This window comes from Mastomys coucha, unplaced genomic scaffold (assembly GCF_008632895.1).
Source record: "Mastomys coucha isolate ucsf_1 unplaced genomic scaffold, UCSF_Mcou_1 pScaffold16, whole genome shotgun sequence".
Lineage (NCBI taxonomy): Eukaryota > Metazoa > Chordata > Mammalia > Rodentia > Muridae > Mastomys > Mastomys coucha.
In genome coordinates this window covers 91,412,855-91,419,104 of record NW_022196898.1, presented here as the reverse complement: position 1 = coordinate 91,419,104, position 6,250 = coordinate 91,412,855, and positions in this window count along the sequence as shown.

The window sequence follows — 6,250 nt, the reverse complement described above, 5'->3', positions numbered from 1 at the left end:
ACCACCGCCACTGCCACCACCATCACCACCACCATCACTACCACCACCACCACCACCACCATCACCAGGTCCAGTAGGGTTTGTCACTACTCCATGGACATTGTTTGAGTTCTTCATCTTTAAAGGTTTTGGAGCCATTTCATTACGCCTCACTCACTCGTTGAGTAAGTTTCCTTCAATCTGGGGTTGGGGCAACGGTAGAGGATGCCAGTAGGAGATGGGAACAAGCACTGCCAACGTCACTCCAGTCTGAGGTTCTGAGGGTCCCGATCCATCTTGTCCTCTGTGAGCTTCTGTGAGAAGCTCATCTGTAGCTGTCCTTCCATGTTCTCCTGTAGCCTTGGCAAGCAGCTAGAGGGAGGTTTGGTGTTCTCCAGCTGCAGAGACCCGGTACTGTCACCAGGGAGGCTGCACCTGGACTGGACCCATTTGTACTGATGGCACTGGGTCCCGCACTATCTGAGCTGCCCTAAAAATAGCTCTCAATTAACATTGCATTTCAAGAATTGGAAAATTTCCCAGAAGTCCATTCTCTTTCCCCTTTTCTATTTCATTACATTTTGCAGTAATAATACACAAGCCTGTAGAAAACATGACGGGTAATGAAAAAATGTAATTAATATAAGCAGCGTAAGGCATGTTTTTTTCTCTGTTGTCCTCATAGAAAATTGCAGCTTTAAAGCAAGTGGGATATGAAAATGCATAAATGCCCCTCCCTAGGCTGCTGTGGTTTGTAAATATCTTATGCAAAAAACAGTTAAGTCAACTGTCAGAATTTTTTTTTTTTAAATAACATGAAGTCACATATTCTTGTTTGGAAAAAAAAATTCCCCTGTGGGATCAACTGAGTGATTTGGATAACCCTTTGTACGACTGGGTGGTGATGGTGAAGGTCTTCCACAACAAACCTGAAGCGAGAAGTACTTCCTCTCTGTGAGGCTGCGCGGAAGGCGGCATTGACTGTCCTGCTTCTTGGTACTTTCAACGACGATGTAGCATGAACGTCCTTGCTACTGTTTCACACCGACCCACCCCATTCCATTAACTGAAGTAAAGTGATTAGGAAGTTGAGAGGCTGTGCTGTATGGTGGCATTCGAGACTACTCCGGTTCACCTGTGTGTGCCACTTAGCAATTACCTAGAGCTGCTCATGGCAGTGGGGTGGGGTGGGGGTGGGGTCACAAGAAGATCTCAACACCGAACGCAAATGTTCCCCAAATGTCTCCCAAGGCCAGTGCTTAGGGTTTGTTTTCATTTGATTGTTCCTTGATCTTTTATGTTTTTAAATGACAGCTGTCTTCTCTTATTGCCCACCACCTATTTCTCCCTTCTTCTGGTTTCTCCAGGATGGCTCTGGTGTTTGTGAGTGCTCGGGTTTCATGTGGGGGACTCTGACCTTATATCCCTTCTGCTCTGCCAGGCTCCCTAGTGAAGGCAGGTTCCCCCAGATGAAAAGCTGTGCCTCTCTGCTGTGGCATTCTGGGCAACCATTTGGAGTCCCAGATGTAGGAAATGAAATAATCCACGCTCACACAGTCACAGAGTGCCCATCTGGCACCCAGGAACCTTGCGAGATAGAAGCACACAGGCGTGAGCTCACTTTTGCTATGGCATCTCACCAGCAGGGCTGCAGCCAGCGAGAGAGGAAAAGAATTCTGGGATGCGAACAGTCCCGTTTCACTGCTCTCTTTCTGTGCTCTCTTCTCTCCCTTGCTTCTTGTACACCATCCTAGGTGTGAGAAAAGGCATGGGGGCCCCAGAAACCATACATAGATAGATTATTCCAGCCCCCAAGTCAGAGTGACAGGACAGCCCAATAAGAGACCTCATGATTTTTTTCCTGTTTCCTTGTAAGAGTGTGTGCCATAGCAGGAAGCACAGAAGCCCTGCCAAGGAGAGGCTGGCCAGAGAACACCTGGGGCTGAGTGTGAGCATGTGTGATGCCGAAGCTGACTGTCCCCACAGAGGCTGGCTTGCTGACATTCAACCCAAGTCCTAATTAAAGAGCCAGGCAGATGTGTAAACTCCTGGGGCAGGGGGTAATTGTTACATAAGCTTTCCCTTAATCTATGGCTCTAACTGAGTTATCCTTTAAAAACACACATTTTTTTTTTTTTTTTTGGAAGGGAGGTGGTAGCTAAAGACAGGGTGAGATCCCTAAAGTAGCAGTTAACTATGGGCAGGGACAGAAATGTGGCTTAAAGGAAAGGCACGTTAAATCATGTACTGATTTGTTTCACAGCAGCATTCAAATGAGGGAAAAGATCACCTTCGACAATGGACTTGACATTGGTGGGAATGGCTATAGGAAGTGTCCAGTAGCAGGAGCCTTCAGAAATGTCCTATTAACTCTCAGCACACCCCATGTCCAAAGAGTAGAGGAGAAGGATGCTACGATACAGGCAGAGCTTGTCCCTGGCCCCTGTGTCCCCAGCACACAGGAGAAAGGGGGTTGGCTGGAAGACGCCCCCATGGAGCTGAACCTCAGAACGATTAGGGACAGAAAAACAAATGCCTTCCTTCTCCGGGAACTTGCTAGCTCCACTTAGGCACCATTCCTGCCTATCCAGCGGATGTTCTCTGAGAGTTTGCTAATCCAGGGTACCAAGTGGGTAGCACAATGAGATGTTTGTAAATATGATAAACCATTACAATATTACAGCTTTTCATTTGGAAAGTCATTTAGGCAAGAAATGATTACTGACCCGTGATATGTAAATGATGGGAATGCAGAAATTAGTATTTGGGTCAACTCATGTATTTTTCAACCATGAAATGAAAATCTCAGTGTTCACATTCCAATTCATACACGAAAGCATCACGGTGCTATTAGTTGGCTATTGTGTTAATTTATTATTGTCTTAGTTAATGTTTTCAGAGCCACGGTGAAGTTAGATGTCTATTTTCAATGTACGAATGTTGGAGCTGAAAGGCGGGACATGTTCCGCTGAAGCAGTGGGGTTCCTGCGGGAATGTTAGGTCAGCTGGGTGGAAAGAAAGCTAATCTGAAGGGGAGGCCTAGGGAGGTTCCTCTCCAAATAGTTCAAGCATAAACCTAGTCTACCACCCACATTTAAAAAAAAATGTTTATGAAAACTTTGTTGGAAAGCTATACTCCTATACCAAGCTTTTATCTGCCAATGGGGACACAAAAGAATCCCACAATGGAACCGAAGAGATGGCTCTGCAATTGAGAGCAGAGGACCCGGGTTTGATTCCCAGAACCAACAAGGTGGCTCCCAACTACTGTGAGGAGGATCTCATGTTCTCTGTGACTTCTGCAGTGTGTATGTGTGTGTGTGTCTGTGTGTGTGTGTGTATGTGTGTGTGTGTGTGTATGTATGGTGCACAGGCATACAGCAAGCAACCTCTCTCCCATACACATAAAGTTAAATGAACAGAGAAATAAATGAATGAATAAATAAATCAATTAATGAATAAATAAAAGGATCTTCCAATGGCCTTTGTTTTCAAGCCTAAAAGCTGAAGAGGGTCTCTGTATAAATGACTCAGAAACTCAAAGATGCCAGAAAACCCAGGAAAGCTTTCTGGAGGAAGTGATATTTAAATTAAAAACTGCCAGTGTTGCTTAGACTTTCTTAAGTGAAACAAATGAGGGAAGCCATGCTGGGTGGAAGGCTAGAGAAGAAGCTCAAAGATGAAGTCATCGTCAGGAGGCCAGAGGTTGCTTTATGGACATGGGAGGAGGTTACTGCAAAGCAGGCGGTGTGGCTTCACGGGGATGAACTCTCAGGAGTGGCTCCTGGGGAGAACCCAAGTCTGCTGAGAGAGGACAAATCTGAGGGGACCAGTGTGGCCTGCAGCTATCAAAGAGAATGAAGCAGGGGCAAGTTGAGAAGAGAAATAGCCACGTGGCCTGGGGCTGCTCACGCCCCAGGATAGCTTTCAATGTGGCTCAACTCAAAGTTGTAAATCTATCTAAAACATTATGAAATGTCTGTCTAATTATTATGTTTGTCAATTTCTTTTTGGTAAGTTTGTAGATGGCAATGTTGTGTCCCTATGTCAAAAAGTTGACCAGAGTTGAGGGTTTAGAGAAAGATGGATTAGGGTTGGGACTTTCCTGTGCATGTGTTAGGAGGGAAGTGTGGGGCTAAGAGACAAGAATGGAGTCTCAGGACTAAGTTCCAATGCTGCATGCAGTGGCTAGACTTAGTGTCAACCCTTGTGTTCAATGGACTTAAAGTGCGTGATGCTGAAAGAACTCGGATTGGCTTTGCTTCCGCATCATGCTGTTTGGCCACAGTGACCCTTGGCATTCTGTCTGCACAAGTGAAGCTTAGCATGTTGAACTGTGAGGTTGGGTAGTGTGTAGACTACGGTTTTATCCAACTTTAATCCCCAGTTATGGCTTATTTTAACCTCAAGGACAAACATTCAGTTGAGGTCTTCTAAGGGTTTTCAAGACTAGAGAGCTGAGGTCAGAAGTCATGAGGAGGCTTCTGACGCAGGATTGCTTTGAAATAGTTGGCAAAACCAAAGGTTCTCAATGGTGGTCGTGTGTCTCCTATGGAGGACCTTGGGACTCCTGCCAGAATTTCCCAGATGCCACAATATTGGGTTAGAGCCAAAGACATTACTAGACTTCTATACCCAAAACAGCCCCTCATGATAAAGGATCACGCCAGTGTCCAACATAACTTCTGAATGTCTCACCGGCTGTGCCTACAAGGGAACCTGTTTGTAATTACCTCAGCCTGAAACCCGACTCCAATTTACATACTCCACTGCTTAATTTTAATAGACACTAAATTTTCCATGAATTTACAGCTTCCATGTAAATCAGGGGAAGACTATATTTTGTCTTCTTCAGAACTTTGCCAAGATGTGGACAAAGAGAGAGCACATTCCCAATAGTTCTGAAATAGCACCACTTCACTAGTCCAGGGCCCTTATGGCTCTGAGTCTATGCACAGACGAAAGCATTTACATCTTCATCATGCTTTCCAACCTTACATATCTAAATGCACATCTCATTGTGAACCAATTTCTCTTTTCCCTCTTGTAAAGTATATTTAGGACATTATATCACTATGCAAAACTATGTATGTAGCTACCAAACTATACATGTCATTAATGCTCAGGATTTTACAAGAAGGGTTATGAAGTTGTTTACTTTGTTGTAATCAGACACCATGCTCATGCCTGTAATTGCAGTACTTTGGAAGCTTAAAGAGAAGAGTTGTCACAAGTTTAAAGGTGCCCTGGGCTGTATATAGTTTCAGGTCAGCTTGGAGTACAGACTTAGATCCTTTTTCAAAACAAACAAATAAACAAAGATGTTGGGTCTGATGGGCTGAGAATCTCAGACTTAAATCTAAGAAAGTTACAGATGGTAGCTTATATGAGACTAGCTTTTATTTGATGCTGGGTCCACCCATAGACTTTCTGGTACTCTCTCATTAGCCTGGCATGGAGTGCTTCAGACACTGGATGGGTGTACTGGGGACACAAGGAGGCATGAGTCATGCACTACTCTTAGATTCTAACAAATAATTGTCAATATCATTCAAGATGAGATGGTAGGGACCTGCGCTATATCAACCATGAACACTTAAGAGCACAAACCTGGAAGGTCAGACAGGAAGTTGATAGCCAGTAATTAGAGTAAGGGGTTCTGGTGCCCAACACTTCAGGCTGGGGATGAGAGAGGAACCGCACCCCGCCCCCCACCGGGGAAGGACCAGACAAAAGCAAAGCCTCAGCTCAAATGACCATAACTGGGGACCCGAAACAAAGATGTGAAGCCAACAGCTGACACCCCAAACCTAGCCAAAAGTGGGACCTTGGGATGAAGGTTCAGGCTAGAACTCAGAAAAACTGGAGAAAAAGGGCAGTAGTAAGAGAGTCTCTATGTTGTGTTGTAGACATTGAAGTCAGGATGACTTATTATGTTGTGATGAACTGCAGATCAATTTCTGCAGTAGATTTTGAGAAGGAAGCCAGGTACAGAGACTGGGGGCTCTCTGTGAGGGTAGATCTCACACTCAGGTGGTTAATGATATTACGGGAAGAGTCCATATGCACATGATTAAGGAATGATCAGATGGACAGTTGTTAACAGAAAGTCATGTGATATTTCAAGAGTACCTGAAGATGCTGACCTCTGGTCTTGGTCTATAATTATTTTTATCAAGTCCTAAAGTGTTCAAGTTCATTGGTAGGTGACTATACTATTTATTCTAAGTAACAACTGTAACCCAGTAAATATATAAAATGTCAGATATCT